Consider the following 24,352-nt stretch of genomic DNA (forward strand, 5'->3'; position numbering starts at 1 on the left):
GTGCCCTCAAGCGCCAGGGGGAGGAAGAGCGGGAACAGGCATGACAATAAAATTAAGCTTTTGGTGTGGTGTATTCATGCATCTCAATAAACTAGAACCTAAAAGCATTATTACCTCCAACTTGGCCCAATTCATATTTTCAATTTCCCACCCTGACATAGCCTACCTTAACGGGCCCTGCGTCTCAACCAATAGTCAATATAGGTTAAAGATCCAAAGCAGAGCTACAGAAACTTGGGCTTTACAGTGGCCACTCTGGTTTGCGTGTCCTCTGCAGAATGGTGCAGCTGTAACCAAATGGTCACATATCGTTCTGGGTTCCACTGCGCAAGAGCAGATCGGTGGAGTTTATAAACATCAAGGCAGACAGGTGATTTTTTTCTTATTTTTTTCTATACTTTCTGAAGTTGTCAAGCCTCCAATGGGCCTCTGCATTGCACACATGTAGCCTACAGTTATTCATAATTCACCATAAGAAAGGGAAGAAACCACTATTTACCTACCTCTAGGCTGCTGTAGTCTACATATTTATTTGGTTTGTCATTGTATCGTTTTTCATGAAATTTGATTACTTGTGAAGCTAAGGCAGCTGCACTGCACTAATTCATCAATAAAAAAATATATTTTGGGGGGAGAAAATTATTTGTCGCGAGCCCCCTTCCCCCCCTCCCCCGCAAATAAAATTGCAGCACCCCCGACCCCGAACTACTTCCCGTGGCTATGCACCAAACCTATTGTAAGATGCCTCTTTAGTCAGGAGCCGTCTGCTCTGCCTCCAATGAGGTTTCCCAATCCCAACAACAAAAATAAAGCAAGTCTATCACCTTGATATAGTAGGTTTGTCCAAACTTTTGACTGGTACCGTATATATGGCCTATTATATATTTGTTACTAAATAGTCATTATAGCTCTATTGTTTATATTATCAAGCATTCAGATGGCTTTTTATAGTCTGGATGCAAATCTAATGCTTTAGCCAAGTTCTTTGTCATGGGTTATTGAGCTTATTAGGAAGGGGTTCTCTGGGCTGCGGGCACTGTGACACCCATCTGGAACCATGTCACGGTGGTGTCTCCTTTTCCTGTGTCGACCAGAGGAGGGAAGAGCCCTGCGCGCTACAGCACAGTGTAGCCTTGCTAGAACTGCAGTGCAGATGATGCAGGCTTGCGGTTGCTTGTTGCAACAGGCACAATAACAAGTGCCCAGGGGAGCTGCTGTCTACAATGTGGTGCAGTCAGGTGTTTCTCTAGCGTTGTCAAAAAGTTGTGTGGTGGTTCAATAACATTAGTCATTAGTTGGACTGACTGTTGCAGTCCAACTAGCTCCCTGTTGTCCGAAATATCTATCTAGAATATTATTACTCACGTGATAGAATATATACATATTTTAATGATATCTTTGTCTTGGGCTGTGGCCAGTTGTTTTTTTCTAACATCCGGCTTTATATTTTTCTGTGAATTGAAGTCAAGTCCAGGGATAGTCCTGCATGGCCAGACTCAGGAAGACTGAAGATCCAGGGGTTCCCCATTGGAAACCCCATGGAGCGTTATCTGTTGTTTTTGCAGTTTGTTGTTGTTCTTGTTGTTGATGATGCATGGGATGGCAGTTTAAAGGGCTGGGTTGCTAATAAGGCTGCATTTAGTGATGGCAGCTTCCTGTCTCCAACAGGAAGGATGAAGGGGGCTTATCACAACCACATGGCTGGACATGCTGTTGTGGTGCCTGGGCAACAGGATGTGATGTGTTATGGTGCAGAATGGTGACACTCACTCAACACAGCTGGGTAACACTTCAGACGAGTTCTAATGAGAGAGATTGACACTTTTTAAATATTATTGTTGTTGTGCTTTCCCTTGAACTCAGTGAGAGGGACGTCAGCAGTGATGTGAACCAAATACGCGCACACACATTTCACACACACACATATACCCCAAAAGCTAACTCTAATTTAGGTGAAGGATCTTGAGGGTTCAGAGCAATGGAAAAAGTAACACCCCTGTGGTAGCCTGTTGCCTGGGAGACCATGTGACGTCAAGCGAGGCCTGCTTCAAACAGCTGGGTTCTGTGTGCGTGTGTGTGTGTGTGTGCGTGTGTGAGAGAGAGAGAGAGAGAGAGAGAGAGAAGTGCTGCTAGGAGGGAGGGACCCACTTTCTTATGCATGAGACAGGAAGTGCAACAATTTTTACATTCCCCCTCTTTTAGGTTGTATGAGGCTGACCCTAATACTCCATGGCAGAGCAGAGCGCTTAGCCTGGCTGGTTGGGTACCCACTAAAGGGAAAGTATCAGTGGACTCCTAATCAGTGTTTTTGTTTGCTATCTCACTCTGTCGAGATAGAACGACAATTGCATTTCTCAAGTGGCGTGTTGGCGGATGTACTCTACTTATAGTAGTGGAGATTCCTTACTAGTTCTATATCTATGCCCGTTGTGTTATGAATGGTTTGTGAGTAATTGCCACTCAATCAACAACCTTGTGTTTAGAATTGCTAAACCTGTTGGATCCCCTTGTATAGCTGATGCTGCCTGCCACACAATTACCTACAGTGACATGTTGAACTCTAGTAAATAAGCAGAGAGGTGTTGCTTTGATGCTCTCTGCATAGATGTCTTCCTTTAAGGTGATTCATAGAAGTTGATTCACAGCCTCTCCTTGACTTTTATGACTATAAACCACCTCCCATCTTACTAGCACAGTATACTATACAGATACAGGATCTTAATTTGACCGGTTTCTCGTAGTAGGAAAATACTCCTGCAGCAACAGGAAATGTGGATTATTGTGTGGATTATAATCAATGGACATTTTTAAAGGGATTGATACATTTTTTGTCTGAAATGTTGAAGTGGAAATTACAAACTTTATAAACCTTTTTAAAACATCAATACACTACAAGTTAGCCTTTCCTGACAACAAGGTGATCAAATTAAGATCCTACATCTGTAGGTATAGTAGATTAATCTTATCCCTGGTGCTAGCTCACTGGAATGTCTAAATCTCACTGTTATTGAAGGAACAGCAATGGTGTGCATCAAACAACTCTCATTACATTGAAGCAAGTAATTTACCCAGCATGGGACCAAAGTAGGACATTGAGTCCTCTAGTCTAGTCTATTGTGTGCGTGTATTCACTCTAGGATTGTTATTTACACGTTTCCACATGTCTACATGTCTCAGGGTATCAGCATAATAAAGAGAAGGCATGATGTCAGAAGAGGCCTGTTAAAGGATTCCCTTGTTTATGGCCCATTGCCAGTAGCTAGGTCTCTGTCTGTCTGTGTAGCTAGGTCTCTGTCCGTCTGTCTGTCCTGCTTCTGTATGGTTACTGCTGTGATGCTGCTGTGGGAAGACTAAAGCTGGATGAGCTTAGGTCACATTCTCAGGCTTTGCACATGGTTAGTATGCAGAGTTATAACACGTTCACTGTTATTACATTCTTCAGAACCTTTCACCCGAGGATTAGAGATGAAAGTATACTTAAGTGAATTAGTTCCTCATTTAGTAGAAGAGTGGTGAGATCAATACCATACAGTAATATGACAGAAACCTTTTGCGTGTTTGAAGAGATGCTGGATGGACCTGAACTTTTCAGGTCAGACAGACATATACATAGATCTTATTGGCCAGTGGAAAGTGTCTTCTTATCTTCACAAGATCTATCTTTTTTTTGTCACTCGATAATTTTTTTTGTCGCAGATGTGGAAAATACTGTCGCCACCAACAAGCCCCCACCACTTTCCTGTCTCTCTGACAGAGGTTCCTCTTCAGGGGTTAAAAACCACTTCCTCCCTGTGCTCGGCGCTGTGCTCAGTGGAAACTTTAACAACACCAATGAGGTGGAGGAGTCGCTGAAGAGCGGCATCCCTTTCCTCCTGCTCAATATAGAACGCTGCCTGGGTCTATTTTATCAGAACAATAGCACGACGCAATGAGGTTACGTGCTCTCCCCACGATTACGGTTCTGCCTCTTCCGGTCCCCAACTAACAAACCCGCTGGGGCTTTTGATAACATGCTTGTAGAATGGCTGGAATGGAGATAGAGGGATGGACGGATGAGAGAGGGGTAGAGAAAGAGAGTGATCTTCTGGCCCATGGCTGTCCTGAGAAGAGTAGCTGAATATGTTTCACACCCAAAACAATTTAGTCAGGGCCCCTGTATACACTGGATGCCAAAACGTAGGTTAATTCACTACAAATACATGTCTTGCAGCATAATAGGGTGTATGACATGTATTCACTGGGGACATGTATTCACTGGGGACATGTATTCACTGGGGACATGTATTCACTGGGGACATGTATTCACTGGGATGGACTATGTTGAACGGCCGTAAACAAATCCCATCCCGTCATGGCTGTGGTTTATTCACAGTAGGATGGCACAGTCATACAGGATTAAGGGGAGAAGGGAGGATATGTGGGCTTTTTATGATGGATGAAGACTGTGGAAAGTTTGTTGAGAGGTGATACTGAGAATGTGCCCGTGGCCTCTGCTCTGCTGTGTTGTTTGTTTTGTTATGTTCTATTTTGACTATTTACCTCCAGCACTGGCCATGTGATTCTCATCACTGAGCCAGTCCATTAGATTACTGTGACTGATGCATTGAGGAGCACTTCATATCCCAATTAAAGTGATAAGATCCAAATGCCATGAGCTCGACTACAAATCACCAGATCTTTCTGTACTGAGGATCTGATTGAGGAACAAAGGGCACAGTGTATGTATTTGGAAGCACAAAGTCAAAGGCCCTGAACGAAATGAGCAAAATCTACTTTTGAACAACAACTATCTACATCTACTATCTCCCGAACCAAATGAATGCTGCTTGCCTGCTGTGCTAGGATGAGGGTTGCAAAGCTACCGGTAATTTACTCAAGTTACCGGAATCTTCTGTAATTCTGGTAATTAACAGAAAAATCTATAGCAATATATCGTAATTTTGGTAATTTATACGTGAATAACTTAATTTTTTTTTTTAAAGATTCATAAATAGTATTATTTATTTATTTATCTGTGTCCATATTGTCCTTGAGGTTCTAGTAGATAGACCATATGGTTCAAGAGAAAATAGCCTAATTAATGATGAAAACATCTAATCAACACTGACATAATTTTAAATAAACTCTTCCACTACTGACTTTTTTCACAACTGCCACCAGTTTGAAGCCAATACATTGATAACAAATACATTTTGACAGGGGCGCAACTTTGGTTTTAGAAGTGTGGAGGGCATTTTTTAAATTATGTTTTATTTAACCTTTATTTAACTAGATACAGTGCATTCGGAAAGTATTCAGACCGCTTGACTTTTTCCATATTTGGTTACATTACAGCCTTATTCTAAAATTGATTAAACAATAACCCATAATGACAAAGCGAAAACAGGTTTTTAGAAATTGTTGCAAATGTATTAAATATAAAAAAACAGATCAGATTTACATAAGTATTCAGACCTTTTACTCAGTACCTGAAGGACCTTTGGCAGTGATCACAGCCTCGAGTCTTCTTGGGTATTGTTGGGGGGAATCTAAAGCTAATTTCCTGCATTTCTACACAATCCAATATGACCCATGGCCCTTCTAGCCGTCTCTATTTAGAACAACAAAAAGTAAGCAAAAATGCCCCCAGTCACCAAGCTAGGTAAGATATCATTGTTAAATATGTTTCTTGTGGGAAGCTCCTACAGACCACCAAGTGCTAACAGTCAGTAGCTGGATAATGTTTGAAATGCTTATGTTAATGTATGTGATATATGTGGTATACTTTCTGGGTGATTTAAATATTGAATGCCTTTCATCAAGCTGCCCACTCAAGAAAGCTTCAAACTGTAAGCAGTGCCTGCAACCTGGTTCAGGCTATCAGTCAACCTACCAGTGTAGTTACAAACAGCACATTAATTAAATCATCAACATGTATTGATCACATCTTTACTATTGCTGCAGAAATGTGCTTTAAAGTAGTATCCAAATCCATCGGATGTAGGAAAACCAAAGTTCCAAAGGCTGGGCCTAATATAATGTATAAGAGGTATATTATGTAGTGATTCCTATGTTGCTAATGTAAATAATATTTGTTGGTTTGTGGTGTGTAATGAGGAGCAACCAGATGCTCCACTTGACACGTTTATGAAATTGCTTATTCCAGTTACTAATAAGCATGCACCCATTAATGACTGTAAAAACTGTTAAATTCCCATGTATTGATGAGGAATAAAATAAAATAAATGATGACTGCACAACCGATTGGCAAACGGACTGCAAATTGAGAAAACATGTGACTAAACTGAATAAAAAGAAGAAGAATCTATACTATGAAAAATGTATCAATTATATAAAGAATGGCAGTACAAAGCTTTGGAGCACCTTAAATTAAATTTAGGGAAAAGGGCAATCTCAGCTCCATCATTCATTGAATCAGATGGCTCATTCATCACAAATCCCACTGATGTTGTCAATTATTTTAATTATTTTTTCATTGGCAAGATTATCAAATGTAGGCATGAATGGCCTACATTCACGCTGACACTACACATCCACTGGAATTGGAATTGAAATTGATGATAAAAAGATTGTGGGAGCTGTTTTGTTAGACTTCAGTCCAGCTTTTGACATGATCGATCATAATGCAGGAAAAACTTATGTGTTATGGATTTACACTCCCTGCTATATTGTGGATAAAGAGTTACCTTGTCTCGCCTGCTCCCGCTCTCCCTCCCTGGCACTCGAGGGCACCGGCTACCCTTCTTTACACACACCTGTCGCCATCATTACATGCAGCAGCGCTCATTGGACTCACCAGGACTCCTTCACTTTGTTGATTACCCCCTGTATATCTGTCTGTTCCTCTAGGGTCTTCCCTGCATCCGCATTAATTGTTGTTATGTGTTCCTGTCCAGACGCTGTTCCTGTTCCGTTTCATGTCCGTCAGCTATTAAACCTTCACTCCCTATACCTGCTTCTCATCTCCTGCGTCGATCCTTACATACCTGTCTAACAGAACACATAGGGTGTTCTTTAATGGAAGCCTTTCCAACATAATCCAGTTAGAATCAGGAATTCCCCAGGGCAGTTGTCTAGGCCCTTTTTTCAATCTTTAATTTTGAGTAAAGCCAGTGTGTCTATGTATGCGGATGACTAAACACTATATACATCAGTTACTACAGTGAGTGAAATCACTGCAACACTTAAAGTTAGTTTCAGAATGGGTGTCAAGAAATAAGTTAGTTCTAAATATTTCAAAAACTTAAAGCATTGTATTTGGGACAAATCATTCACTAAATCCTAAATCTCAGCTAAATATTTTAATATATAATGTGGAAATTGAGCAAGTTGAGGTGACTAAACTGCTTGGAGTAACCCTGGATTGTAAACTGTCAAGGTCAAAACATTTTGATACATTAGTGGCTAAGATGGGGAGAAGTCTGTCCGTAATAAAGCGCCGCTCTGCCTTTTTTTCACAATCCCCAAGTCAAGAACAGACGATGGGATATGCACAGTACTACATAGAGCCATGGCTACATGGAACTCTATTCCACAACAGGTAACTGACACAGGTAACTGATAAAAAACAGATACAAATACACCTTATGGAACAGCAGAGACACACAGACACAGACTTACACACACACACATGATAAGACACATACTCTGCACACACGTACACATTGAGTTTGTATTGTAGATATGTGATAGTAGAGTAGTGGCCTGAGGGAACACACTTAATGTGTTGTGAAAAGTGTTATGAAATGTAATGTCATGTAGTATTTAATTTTTATATATAACTGACTTAATGTTGCTGGAACCCAAATAAAAATAAGAATGAACAAGATCAAAGCTAATTCAATAATCGATATTGTGTTGCACCTTCAACAAATACCCTAACAAATGAACAAATCAAGTACAAAGACTTTTGATTGTCTTTATTAGTAAGACATCCTCTATATCAAATTTCCACCAGACCTCCCAGACAGCCCGAGCCGCCTGCATACCCGACCCCCGCCAATCTAATCAATACCTCAACTCTCTCTCAACAAAATCCCCCCCCCCCCCACCTTTTTTAAAATTATTCCCAAGGGAAAGGTTTGGAAACAAAAGTTTAAAAAATAATAATAACACATACACCTACACATTAACACACACAATTAATATCATAGGCCTAGTAGTATTGTAGAGCTCTTTTTACTTGCACACAATATAGCTGGATCGCCCCGTCCTACCCCTAAGGGTCCACCATCCTGCACTGCCCCAAACCCAACACACCCACTCAGCTTTAGGATCTTAGTGAAACATTCATTATTGGTTTTGGGTGTGTTATGCCAAGGCCAGAGTGACAACCCACAGGACGGCAGACCCCCAGGGATTGCCTAAATAGGTATCTCCCCTGACGTGGGCATGTTTTTAATACAGACTCCTTTTGTCGTACTGTTATTCCATATAAGGCATCCAGACCTTATGAGAGTTGCCCAGTATACCCCTAATCTTGTAATAAATCAAATCTAGCGATACATAACTTGACATTTCTGCCATCCTTTGTGACATTGTGGGAGGATAACCAACCTTCCAATTAATGGCAATGCATTTCTTAGATGCTTGGTTACACAGTTTCGTTTGATAACAGTCTCCAGTATCAACATTTCAAGCAAACAAAAAACAGGGAGAAGGGAGAATCTGTAGACATGCTGAGGTAAAATACATACTCTGACAGAATTCAGCCAGCCTTCACAAGACCATAACATATGCAAATATGTCCCCTTTTGTGTTTTACACCTCCAGCAGAGAAAGTACATTTCTGAGTGCATGTTATTCAGATACACTGGCATATAGTACGTTCTATGGAGGGTCTTAAACTGCAGTCATTTATGTCTGAAATGATATGAACATGACTGGACATTCAAACATATCTGTATCCATTCATCATCATCAATAGCTTCTACCAGGTCTTCCTCACATTTTTGTTTTACATGCTTTGTGTCATCGGAAAAGCATCTATCAACCCTTGATACCGTTTGGAAATCAATTTGAGGTTTTTCAGACTGCCTTAAAATGGTTTCAATCTTTGAAACATCTGGCTTGTAAAGTGTTTGCTGCACAGAGATAATAAAGTGCATCTGCATCTTCCCTGGCTGCCTGACCCTGCCTGACCCTGCTGAGACTCGTCACCATCTGGTCCTCCTAAGATGAGGCATGACAAAGAATTAATAGTTGTATAATTTAAATGACCATTATTACCAGATCCAAGACTGTAGCTTTAAGCTACTGTACTGTAGCTAGTGTGGGGTCTACCAATCAACTCAAGATGGAAGTTTGTATCATTCACTGATTGTTAATATACTGCAAAATTCAACTGAGCTCCGTAGATTCGTCTTCCCTGGCTGTCTGACCCTGCTGGGACACCTGCCACCATCTGATCCTGCTAAGACATGAAGATCATAGTGTTGTGTACCGGCGGTGCACCATGACAGTGAAGCCTGTAGAGTTGTTGATTACAGTGTCAGTGTGAAAAGTAGGCAATTAGCTAGGGAAACTGACAAATCGATAACTTTACATTGCTATACTGACTCTAATAAACTCACATTGTACAAAAAAATTATTACCGGTCTTCAATCATTTGGTCGCTGGTTTCATCGTTTGATTCAGGTCTAGTATGAATGAGGCAAAAATAATAACGTTACCTACTTTTGGCCAGCTCACTCTCTAACGGTACATCAACTGGCGAAAGCTAGCTAAGTTAATTTACTTCTGTTGAAATGGGACAGAAAGGCTACAAAATATTTCCAAACAAACAACAGCTGTTAGATAGCAATAATAGCCACCTCATATCATTATCTGACAGGCTAGAGCTGAACTGGCTGTGGTAGCTACTAGCTAGCTAATTCACCTCAGTCAAGAGGGGATGAAACATTAGTAAGCTAATGTTACATGTCAGTTACACGTCTAGCTCAGCACTGAGAATAAACACTAGTTGATTTTTTTCCCCTGTTAAGTTAATTAAACAGTGGTTTCCTTGCCAGCTACATCAGTCAACTGAAGAGTAGCCAGTTTCTGCTCTGCTTGCTTTTACAACTCGGAGAAAAGCGCAACACATACACACAGACATCAGCTGCCTCTGTTCACCTCTCCCATGCTGGTCTTATGCGCCAGCCTGTCTGCACGCTGTGTGGTGTCCGAGCGGTCCTAAATCCAGCCTCCAAACAGTCTACCCAACCGCTCTAAGGTGCCCACATGGTCCTAAAGCACACCGACACCGTTTTTAGTATAACAGTGCAATGATAAAATAGAGCGGGGCAATTTCTGAATGTGCATGGGGTGTGGGGTATGTCCCCAGTGAAAGTTGCGCCCCTGCATATTGACATAGTAAAATAAATACAAGTGTAAAAAAAAAAGATATTTAATGCTGAAACCTTCATATTAAACACCAATGGTATTCACTAAGTTGATGATTTATATTTAGGAGAATGTTTTACAGCTTTGTCATTCTTTAAAAAAATGTTTAATCATCTTATTTAATTATGTGATAATGCCACACAGAGGGCCAGAGATAATTACAGACACCTGTGATAGTTTGAAGTACCACTGGATGTCTTGTGATAGAGTCCTTGAAAGTTACCAAAATTCTGGTAGTTCACTGGTAAACTTTGAAAGTTTCCAGTAATATACCCTCGCTTTGCAACCTTAACTAGGATACAATGGCAACTTGCTTATACCTCTATTTACGCCTGGCACTAGGTGAGGGATTGTTTACCCAGGGTGCATTGCTGCAGCGTGGTGGATATGGTAGTAGGAAAGTATTGTGGTTTCACATGGTGCTAGCTGTGCTGTACTGCACTGAGCAGACTCTTACCTGTTATCTGACTGTGAGGTTGGCTCCAATGTTTGTCCTGTCTGTGAAATGAAGAGTTTAGATGTACAGACAGAAACTTGGGCTCATCAAATCATTCAAACCACATCACCGGGAGCCACGATCTGGAAGTGAATGTTGTGTGTAACATTTCTGCTTTGAGAGCACAAAGCAGGTTGAGAAAATAGAGAGAATGTATGCATAGGAGTTGCAAATGAGTTGAAGGCCAATTTGCCCATAACCTTAACATTTAACTAACTTAGTTTGATTATGACCAATGCCCACAACTGTGACGTTGTCAAAGATACCCAATGATGTAGACTCAACTCATCTGAATACCTGGTGTTTGGCCTGGTACGACCTTATGTCTTTAACTAAAGAAATCTATTCAACCTCTGTCGAATTTAGTAGATCATTTGCGTATGTAAAACCGCCTCAATAACGTATTTGAAACAGATTGATACAGCAGAAACTACTCCTCAGTAGTATAGTCATGTAAATCTGTCTCTGCATGCAAATACCTGATTATCATGTGGTACAGATCAAACCTTTTTCAGCTCTGCCTAATGACAGAAAGTGCATGGCCTCTAATGTCTGTGGACACAATGGTTCATTATGTAATGCAAATAATACACAAGTATTCCATCAAAGATTAAATGTTGCTAGAAAGTAAAAAATATATTCCACAAACAGTCTACAATATGCTATGATGGAAGTTGTTCCAATAAAGAAATTCCAGATTTCACTTGAATTGATAATTCTGTCAGATTTTGCCTCAAAACACCGCTCTCCAGTGCTTGGCTTGGCTGCCAGAGTGGGTATAAGGAGAGGTATATTATGTTCTTCCTACATTTGATCTTAGAGGATATAATTATTTAGTCCAGAGAGGAGCAGTAGAGTTGGGGGAATCCATCATTCCAGGAATACAGGAAAAGGAAGTCTCACAGGGACAACTCACCCAAAATACGTCACACCACCGCAGTGACCTCAGATCCTCTCTGAAGACAACCCCAGAGACTACTCAGGAAAGGAGGTTATGTAAATAGCCTATATATTATGGACTGCATTTGTTCTCTCTCTCTCTCTCTCTCTCTCTCTCTCTCTCTCTCAAAAATGTATTCTAGTATTGTAGTTAGCTAAACCATACGCTGTATCTGGATTATAAGAGCCATGCTAACAGAATCACTGTATGTTTTATGGATTTAATGCCAGTTATAATATCTGGATATGAAAATAAACAACGATAACACAGCTCTTTTACTACCAAGTGTTTGCCAAGTATAAATACACTGACATTGCACAGAGCTGTGATTCTGTATGTTCACTGTGAGTTGTTGAGTGTTGGTCGGGGTGTTTGTCTGTTTGTCCCACCCTGTCCTGATGTGTGTCTAACATGCTGCAACCTGAGCAAACTCGTGTCTATGCCGTTCCCACATGTTTGTGATTTGTGTGTTTGAGGAACTGGTGATTTGCATGGGCGAGCAGGACACACAGACTCAGCCCGGCCACAGGCAGCAGGGCCGTGTGGACGGACGCCGGGTGGCCTCTCAAGTGCTCACTCTCAAAGTCATACCAGCTCATTTGCATGGCCCTGATTTTGTTTTTCCAAGGTGGCTTTGTGAAACAAATGAGCCATAAGCCTGGTTGTCCTGCCCCTGTGAAGACTCTGATCATAGCAGGCAGCTATATCTGGAGAAACAGAGTGCAGCATCCATCCATCTGTCACCATGTCGTCTTTTGTCTCTCACATGTGGAGCCTGATTGTCCCTATGCTGGGTGTTGTCTCAGCATCTATCCTCCTCTTCCTCAGACAGCTGCAGGTACTGTAACAAAAACATGCTTTGGCTTTAGAGGTTAGATTCTACTGAAGTTATAGCGGTTTCCTGCTACTGTATAAAGAGGTGTTATTCTCATTTATTAAACCATTACCATTACAATGATGTCTTCTATATGGGTCTTATCGCTGTCCTGATAAAACGTTATCATGGTTTGAAAGTTATGTTGAGTGGTCATTGTAAAAGGAATTCAGTGACAAGTACCTCAAATTTGAATTGAAAAGTGCTTTTAGATATGAAGAAATTAGTTATGACTGCTTATATTTATATTTAAATCCGCTATGCATTGTTGTGCATGTGCTCTCATTTATTCAGCATGGAAAATATTGAATGAATAAATGCATAACAATTATCTGTCACAAACTTCCATTCATTCTTTTGACCACCCATCTTGACTTGACCTCCTCCCTCCTCATCCTCCCTCTTCCTTCCCTCCATCCCTCCATAGCAGTCACTCTAGTCAGTTCCTGTCTCCCAGACTCTTCCTGCATCCTCTGTTTCCCAAGTCTCCACCTCATCTCCATGGCTCCACTGCTTCCTCCAGACTCTGACTTGTTTTAATCCGTCTCTCCAGTCTGTGAGGGGACTGTCGGTCTACTTTCTCTCCCTTCTCCTCTTCCCTTCCCCTGCACCCTTCATGTTGGCTCGGTGCTGTGGCCCAGTACCTGTCGGTCTGTGATAATAAATACAATTAAAATTTTAAAAAATTATATACTGTATGTATATTTATTAAGGTCCTTCCCAGTTTTCATATTTAACATTTCAAGCCATTACACATTTCATAATTCACAATTTCAGACAATTTCAGACAAGCTCATGGATATTTTTACACTGCTCAGAGGCAGTGCTTCTCAATCCTGGTCCCGGAGACCCAAAGGGTCACTAAACACTAACGTGTTTTTAATAACTCCCAACCATACCCCAAGCCACCGCGGCCTGGTCGGTTCTGTTTCCCATCATCCACCTTGATACAGACCAGAACCCCCAGTGTCTGAGCTGAGCTGTGAGAAATGTAGATGAGTCACTCACTCTCCTTTCATCTGAACACACATAAATTTGACAGAACACAGAGATACTTTCTCATTTAAACCGTTAACTCAAAGGGCGAATGGTTTCACAATTTTCCAACACTAATGATGGATTGGGTTTTTTAAGGGATATCTTTTGAACAGAACTAGGTGGAGCCGTTATATTGTAGTCGCAACTTACTGTAGCTACACTACTTTCTCACTATGGATGGAGTAGCACCAGGAAAGCAAGTGCTTATCTGATTATACGTCGGATGTGTGTATACATGTGCATGAAAAAGATGACGCTCCAGTGGATAGCAGACATTTTACAGGCTCCTGACCAATTCTGCTTTTTGTGTGTTTTTTTTATGCTGATCTTTTTTTGTACATAATGTCTCCGCCATCATTTCCTATGACCGAAAACAGCTTCCGAACATCAGTACAGTGATCACTAACCTCAATTTGGATGGACATTTCTACTTCAACGAGTTGCCAGCTCTGGATGTTCTGCTGACTACGGACCAGGCCATAATCCCCGGGACTCAAATGAGGATGCTACGGCGAAAGAGAGGCAAACGAGCTGCATTCTGATAAGACTTTGTTGGCGAGCAAATAAACCGCCTCTACCCTTCGTTCTATTGACAAGCGTACAATCACTAGAGAACAAACTAGAAGAGCTCCGCTCAAGACTGTCCTATCAACGGGACCTGAAAAACGGTAATATTTTATGTTTCTCAGAGTCGTGGCTGAACAAGGACATGGACAATATACACTGAGTGTACAAAACATTAAGAACTCTGCTCTTTCCATGACATAGACTGACCAGGTGAATCCCGGTGAAAGCTATGATCCCTTATTGATGTCACTTGTTATTTTTCGTAGCTGTCTATTTACCACCACAAACCGATGCTGACACTAAGACCGCACTCAAGGAGCTGTATAGGGCCATAAGCAAACAAGAAAATGCACATCTGGAGGCATCGCTTCCCATGGCCGGTGGTTTTAATGCAGGGAAACTGAAATCCACATTTTTACCAGAATGTCACCTGTGCAACTAGAGGCGACAAAACCTTTACTCCACACACAGAAATGCATACAAGACTCTCCCTCCTTTGGAAAATCTGACCATAACTCTATCCTCCTGATTCCTGCCTACAAGCAAAATCTCAAACAGGAAGTACCAGTGTCGCTCTCCGATGAAACGGATGCTATGCTACCGGACTGTTTCGCTAGCACAGACTAGAATATGTTCCAGGGTTCATCTGATAACATTGAGGAGTTTACAACATCAGTCACTGGTTTGATTAATAAGTATATTGACAATGTCACCCCAACAGTGGCAGCACTTATGTACATATCCCATCCAGAAGCCATGGATTACATTCAAGAAGCGGGACACTAATCCAGACTCTTATAAGAAATCCTGCTACGACTGTCAATTTGCCATCAAACAGCCAAAGCATCAATATAGGACTAGTATCGAATTCTACTATGCCGGCTCTGATGCTCATCGGATGTGGCATGGTTTGCAAACTATCACAGATTGCAAAGGGAAATCTAGCCGCGAGCTGCCCAGTGATGCAAGCCTACCAGACAAGCTAAATGCCTTCTATGCTTGCTTCAAGGCAAGCAACACCGAACCATGCATGAGAGCATCAGCTGTTCCAGACGGCTGTGTGATCTCACTCTCCGCAACTGATGTACATTCACAAGGCCACGGGGCCAGAGGGATTACCAGGACTTGTACTCAGAGTATGTGCTGTCCATCTGGCAACATGTCTTCACTGACATTTTAAACCTCTCCCTGACCTGGTCTGTAATATCTACATGTTTCAAGCAGACCACCATAGTTCCTGTGCCCAAGAACGCCAAGGTAACCTGTCTAAAAGACTATCGCTCACAACTGTAGCCATGAAATGCTTTGAAAGGCTGGTCATGGCTCACATCAACACCATCATGCCAGACACCCTGGACCCACTCCAATTTGCATACCGCCCCAACAGATCCCCACATGACACAATCTCTATTGCACTCCACCCTGCCCTCTCCCTCCTGGACAAGAGAAACACCTATGTGATAATGCTGTTCATTGACTATAGCTTAGCGTGCAACACCATATTGTCCTCCAAGCTCGTCACTAAACTTAGGACCCTGGGACTGAACACCTCCCTCTGCAACTGGATGCTGGACTTCCTGACGGGCAAACCTCAGGTGGTGAGGGTAGGCAACAACACATCCACCACTCTGACCCTCAACATGGGGGCGGATCGAAAACTTCATGTTCCTCTGTGTCCACCTCACAAACGAATGGTCCACACTAGGGTTGACCCCATATAGCATTCAACTGGTCGATTTTTTTTTGGTCGATAGGCTGTTGGTTGATCGAAATATATATTTTTTTATGTCACACGAGACACCTGTCTAATTTGGCATCTGTCTCAGTGGACAGTCCAAGAAGAAGGGGAGTGTGGTTAAGATGCACAAGGTGTGTCTCTCTCCAGAATGCACTCTCTCCTGCCACTTTGTGCACATTCATTGTTTCATAACTTCATTGTGTGAATTGTTTTTGTCATTTGATTGTTAGTGTCTATCAATTCCCCATTACATTTATCACCAGTAGTATGTTTATCGTTAATCCCCATCATTTCTAATCTACAATGTTTGTTTGGTTACGGTAATTTCTGTGAATGCATCCAGTATATTATCATTACATTCGTTTACCATTCTCATTGTCGGGGTGGACATGTTGTTTGCAAGGCTCACAACCTATGCTACACTTGTGAGAAACAAGTTTTGGTTTATCTCATTCCATTTATTCACTGCATTTTGTTTGGAGTGCTCCTGTCTATGTTGAGTAAGGACACACCTGATTACACATAGAAGTTGGCCTAGGCTACCTGGCCTGCGCGCAAATGTATAAATGTATTTGAAAAACATTTGCAGGTCTCTCCCTTTCGATAACCATCGAGCATCGGCATGAACAGTAAAAATGTGATGCTCTAATCCAGTGGAAATGTCATAAAATACATTATTACTTTTTATCCCTTGTGTTAATACAGCTGTGTCTGTCCAGAGCTCACTGGTCAAAATTCTGAGGGCCCAGAATAGTTGATACAAGGTTTCTAGTTTGCTAGCTTGACCTTCAGGTCGAACCCCGTTGATAGTTGATACAATGTTTCTAGTTTGCTAGCTTGAGCATCGGGTCGGACCCAGTTGATAGTTGATACAAGGTTTCTAGTTTGCTAGCTTGAGCTTCGGGTCAGACCCTGTTGATAGTTGATACAATGTTTCAAGTTCATTGCAGACATGCCAAGCGTTGCCAATGTGATTTATAGGATATTCCTTTGTGTCAGGAAATTTTCTACCTGCAATGTTTTTATTTGTTGGCCGGGGGGGGGGGGCTTAACTTGGGTCTGGCGACCCCTTGTGACGGGCCGGGAGCCTGCAGGCTTACTTTGGTCATCAGTTGAACGGTGTTTCCTTAGACACATTGGTGCCACTGGCCTCCGGTTTAAGCTGGTGGGTGTTAAGGAGCGCGGTTTGGCGGGTCATGTTCGGAAGGACGCATAACTCGACCTTCGCCTCTCCAGAGCTCGTTGCGGAGTTGCAGCGATGAGACAATATTATAAGGTCTATAATTATTATTATAAAAATGGTTTCTACAGCTGCACCATTGAGAGCATCTTTACTGGCTGCATCACCGCTTGGTATGGCAACTGCTTGGCATCCGACTGCAAGGCGCTACAGAGGGTAGTGCATATGGCCCAGTACATCACCGAGCTCCCTGCCATCCAGGACCTCTATACCAGGCGGTGTCAGAGGAAGTCCCTTAAAATGGTCAAAGAATCCAGCCACCAAAGTAATAGACTATCTGCATTGACCCCTTTTTGCACTAATTATTTTTGATTCATCACATACGCTGCTACTGCTTATTATGTATTCTGTTGCCTAGTCACTTACCTATATGTACAGTGCCTTGCGAAAATATTCGGCCCCCTTGAACTTTGCGACCTTTTGCCACATTTCAGGCTTCAAACATAAAGATATAAAACTGTATTTTTTTGTGAAGAATCAACAACAAGTGGGACACAACCATGAAGTGGAACGACATTTATTGGATATTTCAAACTTTTTTAACAAATCAAAAACTGAAAAATTGGGCGTGCAAAATTATTCAGCCCCCTTAAGTTAATACTTTGTAGCGCCACCTTTTGCTGCGATTACAGCTGTAAGTCGCTTGGGGTATGTCTCTATCAGTTTTGCACATCGAGAGACTGAAATTTTTTCCCATTCCTCCTTGCAAAACAGCTCGAGCTCAGTGAGGTTGGATGGAGAGCATTTGTGAACAGCAGTTTTCAGTTCTTTCCACAGATTCTCGATTGGATTCAGGTCTGGACTTTGACTTGGCCATTCTAACACCTGGATATGTTTATTTTAGAACCATTCCATTGTAGATTTTGCTTTATGTTTTGGATCATTGTCTTGTTGGAAGACAAATCTCCGTCCCAGTCTCAGGTCTTTTGCAGACTCCATCAGGTTTTCTTCCAGAATGGTCCTGTATTTGGCTCCATCCATCTTCCCATCAATTTTAACCATCTTCCCTGTCCCTGCTGAAGAAAAGCAGACCTGCTTGATGATGCTGCCACCACCACGTTTGACAGTGGGGATGGTGTGTTCGGGGTGATGAGCTGTGTTGCTTTTACACCAAACATAACGTTTTGCATTGTTGCCAAAAAGTTCAATTTTGGTTTCATCTGACCAGAGCACCTTCTTCCACATGTTTGGTGTGTCTCCCAGGTGGCTTGTGGCAAACTTTAAACAACACTTTTTATGGATATCTTTAAGAAATGGCTTTCTTGCCACTCTTCCATAAAGGCCAGATTTGTGCAATATACGACTGATTGTTGTCCTATGGACAGAGTCTTCCACCTCAGCTGTAGATCTCTGCAGTTCATCCAGAGTGATCATGGGCCTCTTGGCTGCATCTCTGATCAGTCTTCTCCTTGTATGAGCTGAAAGTTTAGAGGGACGGCCAGGTCTTGGTAGATTTGCAGTGGTCTGATACTCCTTCCATTTCAATATTATCGCTTGCACAGTGCTCCTTGGGATGTTTAAAGCTTGGGAAATCTTTTTGTATCCAAATCCGGCTTTAAACTTCTTCACAACAGTATCTCGGACCTGCCTGGTGTGTTCCTTGTTCTTCATGATGCTCTCTGCGATTTTAACGGACCTCTGAGACTATCACAGTGCAGGTGCATTTATACGGAGACTTGATTACACACAGGTGGATTGTATTTATCATCATTAGTCATTTAGGTCAACATTGGATCATTCAGAGATCCTCACTGAACTTCTGGAGAGAGTTTGCTGCACTGAAAGTAAAGGGGCTGAATAATTTTGCACGCCCAATTTTTCAGTTTTTGATTTGTTAAAAAAGTTTGAAATATCCAATAAATGTCTTCCACTTCATGATTGTGTCCCACTTGTGGTTGATTCTTCAGAAAAAAATACAGTTTTATATCTTTATGTTTGAAGCCTGAAATGTGGCAAAAGGTCGCAAAGTTCAAGGGGGGCGAATACTTTCGCAAGGCACTGTACATATCTACCTCAATTACCTCATACCCCTGCACATCGACTCAGTACTGGTGCCCGTGCATATAGCCAAGTTATCGTTACTCATTGTGTATTTATTCCTTGTGTTATTATTTTTCTATTATTTTTTGTTGGGAAGGGCCCATAAGTAAGTATTTCACTGTTAGTCTACACCTGTTATTTACGAAGCATGTGACAAATAAAATGTCATTTAGATTTTACTGCATTTATGAGTACAGTTGATAGTTGATGCAAGGTTATATCTGGTGTGTGGTATCCTCTGTGGAAATGGGTGTGATGCTATTACTACATAATAATACTTGCACTGCTTACTTTGTTTTAGACAGAGTAGCGTCAGGAAAGCATTAAAGCATGTGGTCATCTAATTGTGTCATTGATGTATGTATTCTTGTAGGCTGTTGGCGTGTAATTGGGCTGTATCTCTAATGTTTGTCATGTGAGGGTGTGGTTGTTTTGCTTTTATGATCGTGGGTAGCATAGAAACACATAAACAGGCCTAAAGGGAAAGCTCACACTCAGTCCTGTCCCTGGTGCTGCTGTTATCTGATGGTCTGGCTCTGCCTCTCCCTGAGCGCCACCGCTACGCAGCTGACCCCTGGTTCAGTCAGTTTCCACCACGTGAAACAGTGTGTGTGTGTGTGTGTGTGTGTGTGTGTGTGTGTGTGTGTGTGTGTGTGTGTGTGTGTGTGTGTGTGAGAGAGAGAGAGAGAAAGAGCACTCACATTTGTGTGGTCACGCACTCATGTGCATATGTGTGTGAACCAACCGCTAGCCTCCCTGATATTCTCTTACATCTACTGTGAAGAGCAGTATGAGTGGATCCCCCCACCATTGGAGCACAGCTCAAGTGATGGAAAAAACTCCAGTGCCTTTTATAAACTTCTTAATGTAACTTAATCTACTTACTGAAAACAGATATTTCCATCTGGGTGCACGTGCACTGTTCAAAGATAGTCATATACCTTGTCATCACATCTAGATATACATTGTTCCATGGATGGGAAGTTGCTTTGTCATTGTTTTTTCAAAGTCAGACGAGAGGATTTAAACATGGCAAGTATAGCCAGTCAGCTGAGAGAAAATAAACCAAATATCTCTTAATTATGTGGAGTAAGATTTCCCAGCAATTATTCAAGTGTTGAAGTGCGTTTTAATGATCTTAACTCTTAAGAGCTGCTCTTAAACATCTCACTGTGTTTGCCAGAACGGCTGTTGTTTGTGCGTTCGTCCTTGCTTTTGTATGTGTGTGTGAGTCACTGAGTTCAAAGTGCACCCTGGCTCAGTGTGGGAGAGCACCCTGAATGATGTGTGTTAGCTCAAAATGTGTCTTGGCGAGCACTCTGCTGGCTCTGGTGCTTGGGGGGGGGGGGGGGGGGGTAAAGGCTTCCCTGGCCTTGGGCCGAGAGAGACCAGAGTGCTGTTGTCGGTTGGTGGCTAAGGGAAACCCCACATCCATCCGAGGTGGAGATCAGCTAGCGGAGTGAAGAATGCACTGGCCATGCCAAAACGGAAAATTAAAGAGAGCTCTCTCAGGGACGTCCAGTGAGGGGGGAATAACATCATGTTACCCATCGGCAGAGCACAGCGACTAGGCTGGAACTCATCCTGAAAAACACACTCTGCCGTTAACTGTTATACATGGGGCTCATAATGCGTTGGCGCCGACCCTTTGCACTTAGTTAGATTGAGACCATCTTAATGATTTGGCAGCAGCAGACTCCTTAAACCTCTTCTCTGTACATTTTTAACCATGTTATGACCTTCGAGTCCTTTGTGAACAAGGCATGCGACACACAAGAAGGTTGTCTTTTACCAACACCAGATAGCATATAAGCAGGTCATAAGCAATGGCAAACTGCAACATTTTCTCTCATCTTCATGGCAAAATGTGAAGAATAGCAGGAGATGAGCTATAAAACAGCACATTTTTCTTTCTGCCCCATGGCAAAATGTGTTGAATTGCAGAAAGTTAGCTTTAAAACTGCAAAATGTTCAGTCTCATGGCAAAATGTATAAAATAGCATTACAAATCTGCAAATTTCTCTCTCTGTCCATGGCAAAATGTGTTTAAATGTGGAAGTTAGCGGTTTTCCCCCAAAATGTTTTTGTTGTGTCACGGCTGTTGAAGGCGGAGGACCAAGGTGCAGCGTTGTGAGTGTGCATGTTCTCTTTCGTTGGAAAATGACACCGAACAAAACAATAAACACTACAAAACCAAACCGTGAAGTTAAAGGCTATGTGCCCTAAACAAAGTCAACTACCCACATACACAGGTGGGAAAAAGGGCAGCCTAAGTATGGTTCTCAATCAGAGACAACGATAGACAGCTGTCCCTGATTGAGAACCCTACCCGGCCAAAACATAGAACTACACAACATAGAACATAGCATACCCACCACAACTCATGCCCTGACCAAACCAAAATAGAGACATAAAAAGGATCTCTAAGGTCAGGGCGTGACATGTTGTTGTTGGTTTTTGGGTTGGGGGGCCCGTGGTGGTAGGTGTTCCCCAGAACACAGCAAGGACAAGGTAACAGGAAGATGGATTTTAATGCCACATGGTACAAAAGACTATTCATGGCTGGAATATTCACAAAGCCAGGACTCACCAATTGTTTTGTATACAGACACTTTTCACTACCCAATGTCCCTCCATCTGCCTTCAAGTGATCCTAGAATCGTCCCTGATTTCAGTGTGCTGCTAAGCCTCACCCAAAGCAGCACTTGCCATGCAGTCAGATGTGTATGTCAGTCCCCTTTAGAGCACAGCCTGGAACCAGTTACATATACCCTCAAGCTTCAGTAGCAGTAAGTGAAATATTACTCCTGGACTAATTTACAGATTCAATGGAGACTCTCCCTGACTCTCTCTTTCTCTCTCTAACAGGCATTCATTCAGTCCCCAGTTCAGCTCAGACCACACGGAACCCTGCGGTGTCCCAATGCCATAATGACCATAATATGTACATAGGATATCATCTACTAAGTTGATCATATAGTTGAAGTCAGAAGTTTACATACACTTAGGTTGAAGTCATTAAAACTAGTTTTTCAACCACTCCACAAATTTCTTGTTAACAAACTATAGTTTTGGCAAGTCAGTTAGGACATCTACTTTGTGCATGACACAAGTCATTTTTCCAACAATTGTTTACAGACAGATTATTTAATTTATAATTCCCTGTATCACTATTCCAGTAGGTCAGAAGTTTACATACACTAAGTTGACTGTGCCTTTAAACAGCTTGGAAAATGATGTCATGGCTTTAGAAGCTTCTGATAGGCTAATTGACATAATTTGAGTCAATTGGAGGTGTACCTGTGGATGTATCTACTTACAAACTCAGTGCCTCTTTGCTTGACATCATGGGAAAATCAAAAGAAATCAGCCAAGACCTCAGAAAAAAAATTGTAGACCTCCACATGTCTGGTTCATCCTTGGGAGCATTTTCCAAACGCCTGTAGGTACCACATTCATCTTTATAAACAATAGTATGCAAGTATAAACACCAAGGGACCATGCAGCGGTCATACCGCTCAGGAAGGAGACGCGTTCTGTCTCCTAGAGATGAACGTACTTTGGTGCGAAAAGTGCAAATCAATCCCAGAACAACAACAAAGGACCTTGTGAAGATGCTGGAGGAAACAGGTACAAAAGTATCTACAGTAAAACGAGTCCTATGTCGACATAACCTGAAAGGCTGCTCAGCAAGGAAGAAGCCACTGCCCAACCGCCATAAAAAAGCCAGACTACGGTTTGCAACTGCACATGGGTACAAAGATGGTACTTTTTGGAGAAATATCCTCTGGTCTGATGAAACAAAAATAGAACTTGGGTCTTCCAAATGGACAAAAACCCCAACCATACTTCCAAAGTTGTGGCAAAATGGCTTCAGGACAACAAAGTCAAGGTATTGGAGTAGCCATCACAAAGTCCTGACCTCAATCCTATAGAACATTTGTGGGCAGAACTGAAAAAGTGTGTGCGAGCAAGGAGGCCTACAAACCTGACTCAGTTACACCAGCTCTGTCAGGAGGAATGGGCCAAAATTCACCCAACTTATTGTGGGATGGTTGTGGAAGGCTACCCAAGTTAAACAATTTAAAGGCAATGCTACCAAATACGAATTGAGTATATGTAAACTTCTGACCCACTGGGAATGTGATGAAAGAAATTAAAGCTGAAATAAATCATTCTCCCTACTATTATTCTGACATTTCACATTCTTAGAATAAAGTGATCCTAACTGACCTAAGACAGGGAATTTTTACTAGGATTAAATGTCAGGAATTGTGAAAAACGAAGTTTAAATGTATTTGGCTAAGGTGTATGTAAACTTCCAACTTCAACTGTACATTGACTATCAAGTTTTGTAGTTTTCATAGTTTACAGGTGGAAGACATACACTTGGGGGGCTGAGAAAATATACCTTGCAGTATATTTAGAGTCGTGATATTCAGTCTAACAAACAGCTGTCATTTAAGACAATAGTTAAAAGGTGGCTTTTAGATACTTAACTTATTAAAGGGATATTCAATATTAAAGACATTTTATTGTCTAGAATTGCAGGAACTTTTTAATGTACATATTCATGTGCATCATTATAATAAAACACAGTCTTCATCTTTTGTGTCTTGATTTAAATAAATATGTATGTGTGCATCATTATAATAACTCAGTATTTTGTATCTTAATATTTGCCTTGAAATACCTTCATTAATGATGGTGATGACTTATCCTTCCACTTATACTGTTTTTAAAATACCCCTCCATATACCCATCAAGAGAGGCGTCATAAGTCATGTCAAACTGTGTAGAATTGCAGGAAATGCGTTTTAAAATGTCAAAACAAATTCTGGGTAATCCCCGGACACCCCTCCTACTGTTTGCCCTTCTCCCCTCCCAATATCTACACCATATTTTCGCCTTGGTTTCTATTATTCCTGTGGTCTGTAATAATTATGTGGTGTATGCTAATATTAGTTAAGATGTGCGCCTGCCTGTGACCATCTCGAGAGAAAAATCTCTGTTTTAACCATAAACTGCAAAAATAA

General features: G+C 41.7%; 1 protein-coding gene across 2 annotated transcripts in view; it reads left to right on the forward strand.

The window, feature by feature from the left end:
• LOC115139385 (inositol-trisphosphate 3-kinase B-like) overlaps window positions 1-24,352 on the forward strand; it is a 46,481-nt gene that overhangs the window by 10,884 nt on the left and 11,245 nt on the right. The window lies entirely within an intron of this gene.

The sequence above is a fragment of the Oncorhynchus nerka genome, linkage group LG13 (assembly GCF_034236695.1).
Source record: "Oncorhynchus nerka isolate Pitt River linkage group LG13, Oner_Uvic_2.0, whole genome shotgun sequence".
Taxonomy (NCBI): domain Eukaryota; kingdom Metazoa; phylum Chordata; class Actinopteri; order Salmoniformes; family Salmonidae; genus Oncorhynchus; species Oncorhynchus nerka.